This window comes from Meriones unguiculatus, chromosome 11, assembly GCF_030254825.1.
Source record: "Meriones unguiculatus strain TT.TT164.6M chromosome 11, Bangor_MerUng_6.1, whole genome shotgun sequence".
Classification (NCBI taxonomy): Eukaryota; Metazoa; Chordata; class Mammalia; order Rodentia; family Muridae; genus Meriones; species Meriones unguiculatus.
The window spans coordinates 45,979,778-45,998,673 of record NC_083359.1 but is presented as its reverse complement, the minus strand read 5'-3'; the positions used below and the strand labels follow the sequence as shown (position 1 = coordinate 45,998,673).

The 18,896-nt window shown below is 45.5% G+C and overlaps 1 protein-coding gene across 2 annotated transcripts in view; it reads right to left on the bottom strand.

The window, feature by feature from the left end:
* Positions 1 to 18,896, bottom strand: part of Abat (4-aminobutyrate aminotransferase) — a 96,006-nt gene that overhangs the window by 54,459 nt on the left and 22,651 nt on the right. The window contains exon 2 of one of the 2 annotated variants that reach the window (XM_060364156.1): positions 6,307 to 6,354. The exons of the other annotated variant lie outside the window; for it this stretch is intronic. The gene's annotated coding sequence lies outside the window, so the exon portion shown is untranslated. The remainder of the gene's footprint in view (positions 1 to 6,306; positions 6,355 to 18,896) is intronic. 2 annotated transcript variants of the gene reach the window in all.

The window sequence follows — 18,896 nt, the reverse complement described above, 5'->3', positions numbered from 1 at the left end:
AGCAGTATGCACTCTTGACTGCTGAGCTATGTCTTCAGTTCCTGAGCTCAAGACTTTGTGAATGTTAAGCACAGGGTCTATCCCTGAACCCCACCCCAGCCCTACAGTGCAGTTTGAAGTCAGGCAATATAAACTCCTACTTTGTTGTTTATCTTGAGGTTGCTGTGTGTGTGTCTGTGTGTCTGTGGGTGTGGTGTGTGCATATAAATTTCAGGCTTGTGTTTGTTTCTATTTCTGTGGAGACACTGTTCAGATCTTGTTAGGGATTGCATTTGATCTGTAGAGCACTTCAGGTAGTGAGGTTATTTTACCACTATTGTTTCTATCTAATTCATGAATGTGGGCTCCTCCATTTGTGTCCTCTTCAGTTTCTTTGATCAGTGTTTTATAGTGTGCATTAGACATCGTCTGACTTTTGATTAAACTTATTCATACACGTTTTGTCTTTGTAGCTACCATGAAAGGACTGCTTCCTTGATTTGTTTTTTTTTTTTTTTTCAGATAATGTGGTATTGGGTTATAGAAGCCTCACTGGAGGGAATAATACAGTGAAAATGGCTGTGTTAACAAGAGGATCTACTGAGTCAATGTGATCCCCATATCTATTCCAACACCGTTCTCACCAAACTAGAAAAACAATCATAAAATTTACACAAAAGCACAAAAGACAGCAGATAGCAAAGCAATGCCGGGCCCAAAGAAAAGTGCTGGAGGCATTACAATACTGGATTTCAGTTATGTCACATACTCAAGGTAACAAACAGGGCTACTATCACAAAAACAGAAACCCAGGGCACTGGAATAGACTGTGGGATGTAGAAATGAACCCTGCCCTCGAACTGAACCTTTACAGTTGCCTGATTTTTCAAAAGTGTCAAAAGAATCCACTGGAGAAATGCCAGCCTCTCTCACACACTGAGAGCAAGGAATATCCCCAAGGAGGGAAGGCAGGGCGGCCAGATCCTTCCCTCTCACCCTGGATGAAAATGAATTCAAAACAGACTGACCTCTTTCCTGTTAAATACCTGGAACCTTGAAAGCTGGGAAAGAAAAGCACAGAGAAAAACTTTCAGATGCAGGCCCAAAAAAGGACTTTCCAAAAAGTCTCCCAGGACGAAAGAAACAAAACAAAGAACTGACAAATGAGAGAGCAGGAAATTGAAAAGCTTCTCCACATCACAGGAGACAATCAGCAGAGTGAAGAGATCTTGTTCATGGGAGAAATGTGCTAGTGACATATCTGAGGGGACTAATATCTGAAGAACCTGAGTACTAATGAGGAATAAAAGTGAAAACCCATCAACATCCTTGGCACCAGAAACGCACATTTCATCTTACTCTGATCAGAATGTCTACCATGGAGAAAACAAAGGGTGACAAATACAGCAAGCGTTCGGGAAGGGGGCCTGTTCACACTGCTGGTGGAAATAGAAAACTGTTCAGTTGCTGTGGGAGTCAGAATGCAGGCTCCTCAAAGAGTAGAACCACCTCAGACCAGCCCACCACTCCTGGGTGTCTACCTGAGACCAGCCCACCACTCCTGGGTGTCTACCTGAGACCAGCCCACCACTCCTGGGTGTCTTCCTCAGACCAGCCCACCACTCCTGGGTGTCTTCCTCAGACCAGCCCACCACTCCTGGGTGTCTTCCTCAGACCAGCCCACCACTCCTGGGTGTCTACCTGAGACCAGCCCACCACTCCTGGGTGTCTTCCTCAGACCAGCCCACCACTCCTGGGTGTCTTCCTCAGACCAGCCCACCACTCCTGGGTGTCTACCTCAGACCCAGCCCACCACTCCTGGGTGTCTTCCTCAGACCAGCCCACCACTCCTGGGTGTCTACCTCAGACCCAGCCCACCACTCCTGGGTGTCTTCCTCAGACCAGCCCACCACTCCTGGGTGTCTTCCTCAGACCAGCCCACCACTCCTGGGTGTCTACCTGAGACCAGCCCACCACTCCTGGGTGTCTACCTGAGACCAGCCCACCACTCCTGGGTGTCTACCTGAGACCAGCCCACCACTCCTGGGTGTCTACCTGAGAGGGAGTGTTAGTCAACAAACCACAGAAACACTTGCACGTTCATGCTGACTGCAGCACCGCTCACAATAGCCAAGTTATCAGCCTGTCAATAGAGGAATGGATAAAGGAAATGTACACATGCGCAACATTCTTTAAAAGATTTCATTAGCAGGAAATTTGAGGGACTAGAGACCATCATGTTAAACAAAATAAGACAGACTCAGAAATATGACATATTTTTTCTTATTTGTGAATTCCAGATTTTATATAAAACATAAATATACATGTATATATGTGTGTATACACATGTGTGTGTTCAGTGCAATCTCCATCTGAATATGACATAGTAGATATGTTTGAAATATTATCTTCATAAAGGCCGTCACTATTTACACTTAATACATACTAATTAAAAGGTTTATTTGCCACCAAGACTGATGATCTGAGTTTCATCTCTGGAACCCACATGGCAGAGAGAACCAACTCCCCCTAGTTGTCCTCTGACCTCCACATGTGTACCCACATACATATAGACACACAAAATAGATAAATACGTAATGTTAAAAAATGCAGATATTTCAAAGTGCGAACATAAAAGAGAAATGCTAATGTACAGCATGAAATAAGTAACTTTGCTGAATTGATATATTGGCTCTAGTATTTTTTGGTAATCTTTAGTGTTTTCTATATATTAGAAGACCATGTTACCTCCAAGCAATGACCATGTGATTTGCAACCTTTACATTTGGATAGTCTTAATTTTTTTCTCTTGCCCAGTTTTTTTTCTGCCTCCTAGAGGTGCAGTGAGAGGCCTCTCATATGATCTTGTGACCTTCTTAGTGTAGGTTTTGATTCCGACACAGATCCTGCTGAGTGCTTCTTTTTTTTTTTTTTTATCATGTCCTAGAATTTTCATTTTGTTGAAATAAAGTGTCGGAAGTGACCACGCGTGTCTTGTTCTGTGTCTTACAGAGAAAACTTTTGTACTTCCCCCATTCTGCACGTCGGCTTCAGCCTGCTGCACACAGCCTGCTTTACGCTATAGTATGTTCCTTATATACCTAATTTACTCTGGATTTCCTAATTACGGGATGCTGAGTTTCAATAGTTTCCCCCCGGATCTCCTGGGACAAGCGTACAGTTCTTCATTCTGCTGTGGTACACTGTAGTTTCTGATTGGAGTGTACTGAGCCACTCTTGCTTTTCTGGGATGCCTCCTAACTACTCCATCAGGGTGGACACTCTTTTCACGTACTATTGGAAAAGTCTGGCAGTGTTTTGTGGAAGATTTTTGGCAGAGTGGCTTGTAGCTTCTTTAGTTTCCATTGTGTCCTGGTTTAGTTTTGGTACCAGGGTAACTAATGCTGGCCTTAGAGAACAGGTTTGGGAGACTTGTTTCCTCTTCAGTTATTTTTGTTTTGTTTTTGGTGCTGTTGAAAAAGAATTATTATTTGTTCTTTAAATGTTTGGTTGACTTTAAGAGTGAAGCCATCTGGTCCCAGGCTTTTCTCTGAAAGGAGACATTTCATTATTGATTTAATCTCATTATTTGTTATTGGTATGTTTAAGTTTTCTATTTCTTTCTTTCTTTCTTTTTGTTTGTTTGTTTGTTCTCAAGACAGAGTTTCTCTATGTCTATCCCTGGTTGTCCTGGAACTTGCTCTGTAGACCAGGCTGACCTCGAATTCAGAGATCTGCCTATCTCTGGCTCCTGAGCTCTGGCATTAAAGATGTGGGCCCGGTGAGTTTTCTATTTTTTATAAATCAGTCTTGGGAAAGTGTATACGCGTAAGTTGGTCCTTTACTGCTAGTTTGTTGTATTAGTTGCTTTTCTTATTGGTGTGACCAAATACCCGACCAAAAAAGAGATAAGGGAGGAAAGGCACTGGATCCCTGGAACTGGAGTTACAGAAGGGGGTGGGTGCTAGAAACCAAACCCAAGTCCTCTGCAAGAGCAGCAAGTGCTCTAACCACTGCAGCACCTCTCCAGCTCTGACCCACTGCACCACCTCTACCAGGGAGTTTGCATCTTCCAATGTTTTCTCCATACTGATTTTTACTTTTTTAAATTTGAAAAACTCTAGCATTTCTTGTATTTCTGGTGGCCATGTTGGCTTTTGTTTGGCTGAGTCATTTTCTAAATCCCTTCTTCTATCCCTCCTTTCTAAAAGACAGCTCTGCAGAGCACTGTGACCTTGGTTGGTAGGGTTTCTTTTTGTTCACTTGTTTCGTTTTTTCCCTCAACATTGGGACTCTCTTATCTTTTCTCCTCCTTGCTGCCGGGAAGTCTACGGATGGCTTAAATGAAACACCCTCACGCGTCGTTTCCTTTATCTTGTTGCTTTGACAAGCCTTTGTCTTTAACCTTTGAGAGCTTAATTACTTGTTGAGGTAGAAGTCCGTTCGCTTTCATTGCCAGCAAGGCTTGGAATCATCTGAGAGAAAAAGCCTCAATTTGGGGTTGCCCAATCAGGTGGAGGACTGTTGTGATTGGTCACTTTTATAGGCAGACTCCGCCCATTGTGGGTGGTTAACTGGCTGTGTAGAAAGCCAGTTAAACTAAGCCAGTGGGGGCCAACTAGCAGCTTTCCTCCACGGTTTCTGCTTCAGTCCTACTTGACTTCCTGCCTCTACTTCCTCAGTGATAACCTGAGACACAGAAGCTTGAGCCCAGCAAACCCTTTGCCCATCTAAGTTGCTTTTGGTCGTAGTGTTTTACCACAGCCTCAGGAATGAGACTAGAGCAGTAGACTAAGTTGAGTTGAATGTATGTGTCCCCATTGATGGTCCTATCTAGGCATCTATAATCTCTCTAAATTTGGGGAGCTGTTTTGTTACTACCTCTTTACAAAGCTGTCTTGGCATTCTTGGTCCCCTTTGAGCCCCAACAACTTGAATACATGCACTTTTGATGCTGTACCAAAGCCCTCAAAACTTTTTATTCATATTTGCTCTTCCCCTTTCAAATTGTGTGCTTTCAAAGAGTATCTCTTGGAACTCACTGATTTTCCTGTTTGATCTAGTCTACTATTGATGCCTTCTGTAATGCCTTCTTTTTTTATTTGCTTGGTTTCTTTTAAAACTTAATTTCTTAAAATTATTTTTAATTGTGTGTGCATTCATGTGTGTGTGTGTGTGTGTGTGTGTGTGTGTGTGTGTTTGTGTGTATACATGCATGTGTTAGTGAAGGTACCAGAGGAAGCTCAAAGAGGACACCAGATCTCCTGGAGCTGGAGTTACAGGTGGTTGTGAGCTGCCTGATGTGGGGGCTGGGAACTGAACTTGGTTTCTCTGTAAGAGCAGCAAGTGTTCCTAACCACTGTGCAAACTGTCCAGCCCAGTTTCTTTCTTTTTTTTTTAAATCACAATATTTTTGTTTTCTCTTTTATGAAGTACTAATTGTCTCTGCTTTTTTTTTTTTTTTTTTTTTGGTTGTTGTTAAATGTCATAAATTCAGCCAGGTGGTGGTGGCACATGCCTTTAATCCCAGCACTTGGGAGGTGAAGGCAGGTGAATCTCTATGAGTTTGAGGCCAGCCTGGTCTACAGAATGAGTTCCAGGACAGCCAAGACTACACAGAGAAATCTTGTCTTGAAAAAGCAAAAAACAAAAAAACAACATAAAAACAAACAAAAAACCCAACCAAACAAAAAATCAAAACCAAAACCAAAAAATCCTCTCTCTCATAGTATAGCTTGGTTTCACTTATGCCCACAAATATTTACAAAAAAAAAAAATATTATCAACTGTTTGAGTGGAGACAACCCAGAAGTCATGACCTCTGGATGTGTTCTGTTTGCACTGTGTCATCTCAGAGCAAACTACTCACATGTACAAGATCTGTGGTCACAGCAACCAGAATGTTGGCCTGTTCTGCTCTGTGAAGTGAGATGTGACATGACAGTGAATGAAAGTGGAGAGGGAGTTTTAAACATCTGTGGTGGTGCACTCCTTTAATCCCAGCACTCAGGAGGCAGAGGCAAGCAGATCTCTGTGAGTTTGAGGCCAGCTTGGTCTACAAAGAAAGTCCAGGAGAGCCAGGGCTACACAGAGAATAGAAGAAGGAGGAGGAGGAGGAGGAGGAGGAGGAGGAGGAGGAGGAGGAGGAGGAGGAGGAGGAAGAGAAGAAGAAGAAGAAGAAGAAGAAGAAGAAGAAGAAGAAGAAGAAGAAGAAGAAGAAGAAGAAGAAGAAGAAGAAGAAAAGATTCTAGAGTTTGGAGAGATGGCTCAGAGGTTAAGAGCTTTGGCTGCTTTTCCAGAAAATTAGGTTCAATTACCAGCATTCACCTGTCTGTACTCCAGTTCCAGGGCTTCTGACACAGACCTCACACAGACCTACATGTAGGCAAAACACCAGAAAACATAAAATAATTCAAATTATATATTTAAAAAAATTAAAATTATGACAAGCAGCAAAATAAGTGAATAAAGTTCTCTGAGAAACTATATAGATCAGCCTCTTTCTGGTAGACTTCTGGTGTCCTGCTTCATGCACTAAGTAAAAGTCATTGTTTATTTGCGGGGGTGGGTGGAGGGAGGTTCAGAGGACAACTTTTGGGAATTGGTTCTCTCCTTTTCTAAGTGGGTTCTGGAAATCACACTTAGGTCATCAGGCTTGGTACTTTACATAGTTAGTCGTATTGTCAGACCTCCCTGGAAGTTTTTGTTTGTTTGTTTTGTTGTTGTTGCTTTTGAGACAGGATCTCATTATGTAGCCAGGCTGGTCTGGAACTCACTATATAGATTTGGCTGCTTTAAAATGCTTAGAGATCTACCTGCCTCTGTCTCCCAAGAATGGGGATTAAAGGCTTGCCCTACCACCCCCAGCCTTTCCCTTGAAGTTTTTATTGCATACTGGCCTGTGAAGACTGCAGTATATTGAAGGATTAGTCATTTTGTCCTGGCTTCATTTGTTTCTGTCCTGATGTTCTAGGCACACTGCTTGTCCCATCTGTGGTTCCTGCTGGTACTTTAGCACTAGATAGTATGCTTACGTGCAGGCCTGATGTGAGTCTGTGTTGTGATGTTACTGTTTCAGTGTTAAGGGGCTCCATATCCAGGTGTGCCTTGAATCTTAGTTGGGGTGTTATTAAGGACAGCCTGGGGTGTTTCTAAAGAGGCTCTTCTAACTTCAGACATCCATTTGAGGCTAGGGTGGGGTCCATGCTCAGACACTGAGCACCACCACAGAGGAGCTGGCTCACCCTCAACTGAATGGAGCAATGACTTGGTGTCTGCCTCCCTCTTCTTTTCCCACGTAGATCCTGGTGCTGTGATGGAGTTTGCAGAGAGATGGGTGAGCAATCCCATGGCCAACAAAACAACAATGCTTCACTGTACCCAAAGTTCACTGACAACACTAGTGCCCCAGAGGGATGGGATGAAGACCAGGGGTGCTGTAGCCTGCCTGCCATTGTGTTTTCATGGCGCAATGCCACTGCAGCTGGCTGAAGGTAATGTTCACAGAAATTCAGGTCCATCTCAGCAGGTCTAGGGTGAGGCTAGACACTCTGTCAACAGGCATGGGCCTGGCTGTTGGGTTCTGCTCAGTGTTGGGGTTTAGGACAAGCATAGGTTCCAGAATAAAGCCCCATGCTCACTGCCCTGCTTCACATCGGGGGATAGAGTCTTCCTCCAACCTGTGCTGCTGGAGGCTGGGGAAGCGACAGCCCCTTATCTGGGCCTCAGCCTCGGCACTGGCCTGCTGCATTGGACTGTGGGGTTCTGCTCGATACTGAGACTCTCCACCACTAGCCTTGTGGTTGTCTGAAGTCTAAGACCTAGATGCACTTCCTGTCCTCCAAAGTGAGAGCGTGCACTCCAGGATGTATGCCTCGGAGCTGGAGAAGTAATAGAATCGGCTCTTTCCTTTTGTCTTCTTCAGTGTGTGCACGCGCACACGCATGTGTGTGGTGTGTGTGGGGTGAGGGGTGAGAGGTGCACGGTTGCCTCTTGCATGCTGGAGGTCCCTGTCAGGTCTTTAATCTCTCTCTACCTTATTTTCTGAAGCAGTCTCTCCTTGAGTCTGGAGCTCACCACTTCATCTAGACCAGCTGGCCAGCAAACCCCAGAGATTCTCCCAAGTGTTGGGAATACGGGTACGAGGTACCATGTCTGTGCCCCCGATCCCACCACCAAGGTCTGGGGAGTCAAGCCTGGGTCCTCATGTTTGCATGCATCGGATTTTACCGATTTTTTCCCAGGTGTATACGTGGGCTGCACGTATTCCAGGCAAGCTCTCTATCCACTGAGCGATATTGCTGGCCCAGGAAGGATAGCGGGAGTGTCTGATCCTGAAGCTTGTGGTTGTTTCTGCCCTTATTCATTGCTTTTGGTGTGGCCATAACAGCCATCTGGTACCTGCCAAACACTCGGGCCACCAGGATGGTACTTGGGTCTTTAGAAAATCCTCGGCCTGGACCTACCTCCCTGTGGCTTCTCTGCATGAGACACAAAATTCAATCCAGCCACTGAGCGGGTGCTTGGAGCCTTCACATAGGCTAGCAGAAAGCAGGTGGCTGGAACCATTCAAGGGTTATGACTGGGCCGCCCACAGTCTTCTGAGTTGTGTAGTTCAGGTTTGCTTAGTGAGGTAAACAGGAATTGGTGAATAGGGGGAACTGAGAGCTGAGCCATGGAGCTGTCTGGGGGAGGCTGGCCACAGGTGGCTCCTGGTTATCAGCGCTCAAGGCCAGCCTCTGTTACCTTTGTCTCTGTTAAAAAGAATCAGCTTTTCTCCAATACTTAACTACACTGAGCTAAGTATGTAGACAAGTAAAATGGGACAGAATTTATGCTGTGGAGCATTCTTTCCAGGATGGGGGAGGCCATCAACGTGTCCACAGCTACCAGAGCTCCTGAGGAGGCTAGTTCCAAACTTGGTTTTGAGAGAAATGCCCCTCTGGTATTTCTGATTGACGCTTGCCAGCTGAAGTAAAGCAGACCTTTAAACCAATCACAGGGAAATGTTTGAAGTCCCTAGTGGTCCTCCAGGTGGAGGGAGAGGGGCTACGAGGGCCAGCTTCAGGGCTTTCATTAAACTCCTTTATTGATTGATTGATTGATTGTGTGTTGTAAAACTAACATAGTCACTCTCTTGCTTGGACATGAGCTGTCTCCCAGGTACCTTGAGGATAAAGCCACAGCGTTAGTGGGACACACCTAGTCCCCATCTCCCCTCGCTGTGTGTCTCACCTGAGCTGACAGTGTGGGCACTGTCATCTGCTGTTCAACCAGCACCGTGTGTGGTGAGGTCTCTTCCACGCACAGTCCCTGCTGACAGAGTCCTGGGCATCTTCTCCCTCTTCTTTTTTGTGCACGTGTATGTGACCTACAGCTGTGTATGTGTGGGTGTGTGCATGTGTGTGAGTGCCATGTGCATTTGCGTGCACTTGCATGTGGAGCTAGAAGTTAACGACGACTATTTTCCTCCATCACTCTCAGCCTTACAGCTTTGAGACTGTTGGTCATTCACAGAAGCTGGAGCTCACTGATTAGCTAGGCTGGCTGGTCAGTGAGCTTCAGGGGTCCTCCTGCCTCTGCTCCTCAAGCCCTGCTGTTAAAGCACAGCAGTTTTTCCTTGAGTGCCAGGCGCCTGAACTCAGACTTTCATGATTACGAGGCAGGGTCTTAACTAGCTGAACCACCTTCCCTGTCTGCTCACCTCTTTCTTCTAGAGCCTTTTTACCTTCAGAACTGGGTTAGATGCCACTCATCTGCATTTCCTGCCTTTCTTTCTTCCTCCTTCCTTCCTCCCACTCCCACTCCCTCCCCCCTTCCTCCTTCTCTTTCTTTTTTTCTTCTTCTCCTTCTTTTTTTTTTTTTTTGAGAAAGCCTCACTCTGAATCCCAAGCTGGCCTAAAATTCACTCTGTAGCCCAGGCTAACCTTAAGCTCATAGTGATCCTCTCGCCTCAGCCTCCCAAGTGCTATAACTACAGGCATGGGCCGGTGTGCCTATTTGTTATAAAGATTTCACGTACACAGCAGGCCTGAATAGCCTTGGCTGTACTCACCCTTCACCCTCCAGTTTTCACAGTTGCTAATATCTACCATGCTCAGGCTACCTACAAACTTAAATGACAAGATACCGTCTCATGTAGCTAACTTGGCCTTGAAGCTGTTCTGTCGGTGGGTGTAACCCTGAACCTCTGCTCCTCTTGCCTGGACCTCTTGAATGCTGGCATTATAGATGTATATCCCTACATGCAGTTCGTGTGGTGCTAGGGGTCATACTCAGGGCCAGGCAACCACTCTACCAACTGAGCCACGCCTCAGCCCAGTACAGCATGGGTCATTTCCCGGTTTACATTTTTTGTATAGATCTTTCCCTTTAGTCTGTTCATTCACTCATCCACTCTTCCACCCACCCATCCATTCATTTATCTACCCACCCATCCATCCATTCACCCATTGACCCAACCATCCATCCATCCATTGTTAGATACTAGGATTTCCTGACTACCTACTGCCACGAGACACAATACTTAGTTTTAAGGACCTGAGTAAAGGTTGTGGAAACAGGTAGGAAAACCTCTGCCTTCTATTCCATCAGAACAGGAAGACCAAAGTAAATGACCAAAAGTCATCTGACTTCACACAGTGATGTCTTTGCTCTCCAGATCCTGGGAGGGACCCAGATGACTGCTCAAATGGCTCCTTCTCCTTTATCTCTTCTCCAAAGAGCCAGAAGACCCAGGAATACAACCGCAAATACTCCAGTTTCTGATTCCTTTAAGGAGCGATCATATTAAGGAAGGGGAATAAAACAAAACAAACACAATGCAGGGGCCTCATGCCAGCTCTCCAGGGCCCAACTTCGGAGGTTCTGGTGAGGTTGTCTATGAACCTCCTACTGAACAGATGTGTATACACAGAGTTCTTTACAGAACTCCAGAGTCAGTCTTAGGCCTGCAACCCCAGAGGCTTAATATCTGTTTTGCAGTTATGTCCTAGTGACTCGTCAGTTTAAGTATGTAGAAGACATCTAACACTATGTGATATAAATGAGACCCTAAGAGCTAACACTGGGGCTTTGTGTGATATGTAACCTTGACTGTCAAATTTGACTGTATTTGGATCACCTAGAAGACACACTTCAGGACAGGTCTGTAAGGACATTTTCAGGATGGCCCATAGCATGGACTGGCATCAGAGACTGAATAAAAAGGAGAAAAAGCAGGTGCCAGCATCCATCTCTCCCTGCTTCCCGACTGCAGATGAAATGTGACAGGCAAGCCAGAGACCATGACATGTGAGATCTAGTGCCAAAGACAACAGTCAAATTCTCAGGTAAAAAAGAAAAAAAAATACTAGGAGTTTTAAGGCAATGCCATCAGAACCATAAAGCAACCGTTTGTGTTGGAAGTGGGCACTGTGTCACACAGCTATGGTGGTCGAAAACCACAAAGCAGGCCCTGTACATGGGAGAGGACTCTCTGGGCTTGTTCATCACTGGCCCTCAGGGGACGGTGTGATCACATGACCACAGTGACCGCAGAGACAGCAGAGGCAGTGCACATTTCCTCATCACTACCGGTGGACCAAGCCCTGTCCTAAGTTTCGCACATATAAAACATCTTTAAATCCCGTAACAGTCTCCGAAGTAGATACTTCACTTACTTCCTCACAAAAAGAACAGAAGGATGGCAGAGAGGATCAACGTCAACATCACACAGCAGTTACGTGGCTGAGCCAGGACATGAGCCCAGGCTGCCTCTCCACCCAGTGTTCTTTGTTTGAGACGAGGTCCCTTGTAGCCCAAGATAGCCTAGAGCTTGCTATGCAGCCATGGCTGCCTTTGAACTGTTGGCCTTCCTGCCAGGCACTGGGGTTGTAGGTGTGAGCATAACTGCAGCAGCCTTCACCTTGCAGCTTAGGAAGGAGCAAACACCCCTCAGACTCAAAAGTAAAGTGCTTCTTGTAGTTAAAATCTTGCTGGGTCGCCCTCAGTAATCTCACAGGAATCAGCAGGCATGGATCTACTGCTTGCTCCTCAACTGGAAAAAAGTATGAAGGGGTTCTGTGATCCCAGGCTGTTCTGAGGGTGAAATGGGAAAATCCATGTACAAACAGAACAGACTTTCGCACCTATAAAAATGTTTGGAACATCATTCAACAGTGACTGGTAGCCTACTGTAATGACACAGCTGTAATAATTCTAGCACTGGGGAGGCTGAAGCAAGAGGATTACAAGTCCAAGGCCAGCCTGGGCTACAGAATGATTTAAGGGCCAGTTAGTGTGAGTAACTTGATGAGATCTTGTCTCAAAAGAAGCATAAAGAAATACAGAGGCTGAGGGTATAGCTCTGTGGAAGGACGCCTGCTGGCACACAAGACCCTGGGTCCCACCTCCAGGGCACCCAGAGAACTAAGCACTAGTGACCGTGGAACCCTCAACTGTTAGATGAACACGTTACCACACACCTCTTCACACACTTTTTTTTTCTTCTTTCATGTCTGGAGTATGCACACAGAGGCCTTGGAAGGACGTTGGACGTCGTGTTCTATCACAGTCTCTCACTGATCCTGGACCTAGACTGGAAGCCAGCAAGCCCCAGCGATCCCCCACAGCCCCGGGGTTGCAAGTAAGCGGGTACCATGCCTGGATTTTTACATGGGTGCTGAGATCTGAACTCAGTTCTTATATTTTACATTTTACAGAAAGCTCTAGAATACAGTGAGCTATCGTCAACACTCCCCCATCTCCCCATTAAGTCTGCCTTCTGAGTTGAGTCACCGCCATTTCAATATTTCTTCTCTTCATCCCCAGCCTGTACCTTCTAAGAACCAGACATTTTCCTGTGGAACTTTGGGATAAATGACTCCAGAGCAAAGAGAGTGAAATGTACCATTGAGAAACACTGTTATCTAATACACAGGCTGTGCTCAGATTTCTGCATTTCTCCAAATCGTCTCTGAGGCTATATGAGGTTCCCCTGATTAAGCTTCACACCAGGGTACACACTGCACTTCAGTTCATAGCTTTTATCTCATTTAACCTGGAAGCATTCCTTAGCCATTTTGCCTTTGAAGACACTGACATTTTAAGAACTGAAGGCAGTAACTTTATGCATATTTTTTTCTTAGTTGGTCAGTATTTTTCTCTAATTCTCTGCAAAATAGGCTGGAGTTCATGGGCAACAGTGAGGAAAGAGGTCAAGACAGACGATGTGAGAGGCTCATATATTTGTGGTATGTAGGTAGAAGTTAAAGGTATCCCTGAAATGGCATGAGGTGCTGACCACCTGCGTTCATAATTTGGGAAATGGACATAGGAGAATCAAGGGTTTGAGGCCAGGCGTGGGGCTCAGGAGGCTCCATTGGAGGAGCTACTGGAAACTCATGACTGAAAGGGAGCCATTTTCTTCAGTGCTGTAGCTATTGCTAAGTTGTTTGTGTTCCTCTTAAAAACTCCTTGTCCATTCATGCAAACAACACTAACCCAACTCAATGGGTCATAGGCACTTCAAAAGATATGAAGAGAGGGTAAGGGGTTCAAGGAAGCAGCAGGGGAATAAGGGGGACAATGAGGATAAATATGATACACATATTATGAAACTGTCAAATATCTTTTAAAGTCAATCAGCAACTAATAAATAAGATCATTGGCAAAATAAAATCCTCTTTTAAATTTGAAGAAATCAACAGAGTGTCTGAAGAGGTGTGTGGTAACGTGTTCAACTAACAGTTGAGGGTTCCACGGTCACTAGCGGTTAGTTCTCTGGGTGTCCTGGAGGTGGGACCCAGGGTCTTGTGGGTTACAGGAAGCCCTGTCACAAACACTTTCCTGCGAGCAATGAACAGAGAAGTTTACAGATGTCTGTATTGCCACAAGGTGACAGAGGTGGCCATGACAAAGCAACTCGATGAAGAAGCAGAACAGAGTGCAGAAAGATGGACAGAGGGGCCGTAGAGAGGAGGAAATGGCTTCAGAGCTCTGAGTGGGCTCTGTGTGGGCCTGGAACTGTCTGATCTGTTCTGGTTTGGAGCAGAAACTGCCAGAGGCTGAAGTCCATCTATCCGCCCTCTCTCAGGGTGCCCAGGGCACCTCCCACATCACAGCCAGCATTCACCCAGCCTGCTGTCTGTCAGTTGCTTGCCAAGTCTCCCACGTATTCAGGGCCAGGCTAAGCACAAAGGATTCCCTGCCACGGTGCCTTGGCTGCAGACACTGGCCGCGGGAGCTCAGCAGGCAAGCCGCCAGGGTTCCCACATCTCTCCCTGCAAATGAAATCTCACTTTCTGAAACCACTTCCTCTGGCTGCCTCTTGGGGCATGGGCTGCTTTGGAGAAAAATTAAAAATGAACTAATGATTGAGCACGGGATGTGCGAGGACCTGGGCTCCGAAGCTGCCCACGCCTCTCGGCATCAGCTTTCCAGGTTGCACCCGCGATCCTCAATGCAAACTTTCTGTCTAGTGGAATCAAGTAACAAGCTGCAGGTGGTTACTTGAGCACCCTGTTCAGTGGCTTCAAAAACAAAGAGATGCAGGTGCAGTGTCTGTCCTGAAGAGGGGAGAAAAGCATCTATTTTGGGGTTCGAGTAAGACACCTTTTCAAGGTGCCCTTTACTTCACTTACAGAGAACAAATGCTCCCGGCACTTCTACATCTTCTCCCCGAAAAGACCTTCCTTACCTATTGTTCTTCCAACTGTCATTATTTTGTTCCCACTTTAAAGGGGCTCAACCCACTGTGTTCCCCCATAAAGCACCCTTCAAACTTTTTATGTACATCTCCATGTTCTTCACACACGAAGCCACACACAGGTCACATACACTGTATAGGGCTGCATGCACATACTTCCATATCCTGACATCACATTGAGACACACCTCACCTCCATATATACCAGGAGAAAGGTATAAATTTGAGACATGCAATGCATGCATGCACACACGCACGTACACACACGTAAACTTCCACTCACGTGCTTGGTGATCAGTGTTCTCAAACCAGCTCAGCTCTCCTATTTTAAAACATTTCCTCTATGTCTTTCTGTAGGAGCCAAAGAAGCCAGCTGGGCTCATCCTTGGAACATGAAGGGCTCTGGATGTCCAGGGAGTCCCCAAAACACAGAGTGAGGGCAAAAGGGACCCTCTGGAAAGAAAGCAGTCATGGGGAAAGGATGTACTGAATTGGTACCCAGCCCATGCATGAGGGAAAGGGATGGAGAGAAGGTGGAGAAATAAAAAAGAAACAAAGAAAAACAGGCAGAGGAAAAGATAAGTAGAGAGAAGAAATAGAACACAGTTGTTTTAAAAAGATGTGTTTAGCCCAGTTTGGTTCAAGCCAGAAAGAGGATTCAAAGAACCCGGAATCTTCTGAAATTGGCTTCTTCTCCACTTCCTCATGGGGGGGGGTGTCTCCTCAGCCTTTTCTTGGAAGGAACATACTGACAGGCAAAGCCCCAGCTCTAAATGGCTCCCCTGCACTCAGGTGTCTGTGAATGGTGCTGAGCAGATGCTGCCCCTGGCTTGCTGGAGTGTATGTAGTCACACCAAGACCTCCAGGGACCAGGGGCTTCTCTGGCTTCTGTGGTCCACTTGCCCTCCCTTTTCAGGACGAGCGGTGACCTTGGGAATCGAGCACTTCCCAAGCCAGGGTCATTGCCTTTGGGGTCCAGAAGAGGAAGAGGGGATGGTCACAGGATAGAGGGAGCAGTGAGGGGTATGATGCAGAGCATTTGGTCATGTGCTGCTCATCAGTTGCCATGACAACGACAGCAAGAGAGTGGGGGCACCAGACAGGAGGCTGAGATTCGTTGGTTCTAAATCACAGTGACAGCACTTCGGTTGAGCTATTACGCTGTTGCCGGGACAACCAATGGGATCAAATCGCAGAGGAAATCTATAATTATTACAAGCCAGATACTGTGTGTTCAGCACAGTAATCAGCATGCCAGGGTAATTCAACCTGAACCCCAGGAAGGCAAAATGCTGACCTCAGGCCCCCAAATCTGGGGAGAATAGGCCAAAGGAAGCCCAGAGGTAGAAATATTGATATTACAGATGTAAACTTGGAAGGATCACTCAGCCAAGGGACAAATAAATATTAGGTGAAGCTACATGAAATTGCTAATTAACTGTCATTTTGAAATGTTTCCTATAAATTTATCTTGGGAACTTCCAATGCACAGCAAAGTTGAAACAAATTTAAATATATGTGTGCCCACCATGCAACTCCAGCCATTAACAATTACCATGAATACTCCTCCTCCTGACTGATGTTTAAATTCATTTTACAGTAAATTGCAGATATTGTGCCTTTCCCTAAAATACTCTAGCCTGTATAAAATGAAGTATTTGATCACCTTATAAGAACAAAGCCAGCTAACTTGTGGTTCAACATAAACAGAATAAAGTCTGTTAGGTTTTTCTGTTCGCCCATCCATCTGATTTTTTTATCCCTCTATTTCCCAGTCATCCTGTTTATCTGTCCATCTTAGCGGCTCCTGAATCTTTTAGGCTACAAAGTTTATGCTTTTCCTATTGTGGAGTCATCCTCCTTCTTAAATGATATGTGTGGAAAAGTGCTGTTGAAGAGAACTACAGGAAACGGAGAGTAGCTCCGTGGTAGAGCCTGCCTTGGAGGCATTGGGCTCTGAGCTCAATCTCTACCCACCCACACATGTGACAAACTTTTCTAATAGTTCACAATAAGGATACAAGAGATTGATAAGTTCATGTGAGATGTATATTCTATTTAACCTGTGTCCAAAACCTCCTCACATCAACATGTAATCAGCACAAAAGCTAATTAATGAAATTTTCATATTCCTCTTGGCAAACCATCTGCAGAATGAGGTATGTATTTTATGCCTACGGTGTCTCAGTTTAGACCAGACACATTCCATGTGCTCAGAGCCAGGTATCTCATTAAAGAATGTAGTTTAGGTGGGACTAATCCTATATCTAGACCAGGCCACCTTTATGTGAGGATGCTCACTAGTGTTCATGGAGCACCTACTGTTTATTCTCACGAGCTTGGGGAGTAAGTGCTCCTATGAGCTATAGGGATCAAATCTCAGTTTCTCAGGAATCTGCCCAGCATATTAGCACTAATCCAAGGAGCGAAACTTGACCTCTCCTGCTGTTGTCCATTGATGACAAATATTTTGTTACTGTCAGTCACACGTGTATACAGAAAACTACTAGTCAGTACACAATACACTGCCTGAGCATTCGTTTAAGAAGTATATACTGGGGGCTGAAGAGATGGCTCCATGTTTAAGAGTCCTTGTAGCTCATGGGAACTGAGAGACTGAGGCAGCATGCACAGACAGCAGTCGTTTGTTCTACGTCTTCTGTGTATGCTGTATGGCTTCCAGGAGAGAGAGAGAGAGATTTGTTTGTTTGTTTTGTTTTTTGTTTTTGAGACAGAGTTTCTCTGTGTAGCCCTGGCTGTCCTGGAATCCCTTTGTAGACCAGGCTGACCTCAAACTCACAGAGATCCACCTGCCTCTGCCTTCCTCAGTGCTGGGATGACAGGTATTGTACCACTACACCTGGCTTAGTTTAGAGTTTTGATTGGACTCCTGAGTGTGCGAATGAATGGGTCTCTGATCCTTGTGCCTTCTCTTGGACTCTTTTTCTTTTGTCAGTTTGTCTAATCCCACTTCGATGTGATAGTTTTTTAAAATCTTATTCTATTTTATTTTGTTATATTTTAAAAACATGAACGAATGAATGAAAACCTAGCCCCTGGGGTAAGGGTTAGCAACTGAACTGTCCCTTCCCTCTGTGGGAGAGGAAAAATGAGTTCTCTCCTCGAGAGCCACACTGTATATCAACCACTCAGGGCGGCCTCATGCTCAGGAGCAGTTGGCCAACATATAACTGACTCCACTTTTTGTGTTTTGTCTTTGTTGTTGTTGTTACTGGTGGTGGTAGTGGTGGTGTGTGAGTGTGTGTGCTTTTATTTGGTTACAGTTTGGTGGGTTTTGTCATTTTTTTTTTTTCCCCCTTGGGTGTGGTTTATTTTGTTTTCTTGGTTTTGAGGGTTTTTGTTTACTTTATGACGAAGAACTTAAAGTAGGCTGGGCAGGGAGGGGAGAGGATCTGGAAGGACTTGGTGGAGGCATGAATATGATCAAAATATGTTGTTCTAAATTAAAAAAACCAAACCAACCAACCAAACAAACAAAGGAGCCCTTGTTGCGCCTGCAGAGGGCTAGGATTCGGTTCCCAGCATCCCCAGTCAGCCTGCAACCCCATGCAACTCTGGGGACCTGACATCCTCTTTCTGGTTTCCATGGGCACCTGCACACGTACACACACACACACACACACACACACACACACACACACACAAGCTCTGTTAACATGTGCAGGGGTTTGGGAGTGCTTGCCTAGAATGCACAAAGTCCTAAGTTTCGTCCCCAGCATCACATAAACACGTTCAGAGCTGTGCACCTGTTATCAGACTACCCAGGATGTGGAACCAGGAGGATGAGAAGTGCAAAGCCATCCTTATTCACATAGAGGATTTAAGGCCAGACATCAAAAATCAGTCAGAAACAGACAAAAAAAAGGATGTGGTGAACTCTTAATACTGAGAGATCTTAAGAATTAATAACCCCAAGAGTTGGGCTCTCCCAGTAGTGTGACTTTTGTCTCAATGGGCTGTGAATTAGACAGAAGATCAAATTTCCACTTGCGCAGAGCAGCTCCCTTTGTGGGATCCCGTCCCAGGAAAGCTGGGGCTCCAGCTCTCTCCTTCAAAGGCCAGGGCCAGACTCTCATTTACTGACTGTGTGGTTGAGGAAATGACTTTATGTTTGGGGCCTGGCATGATCTTGTACCAATATGTGACCTGGCAGCCAACATCACTGGGCTAGTATGTTCATGGTGAATTCCAGCTAGGCTTTTTTTTTTTTT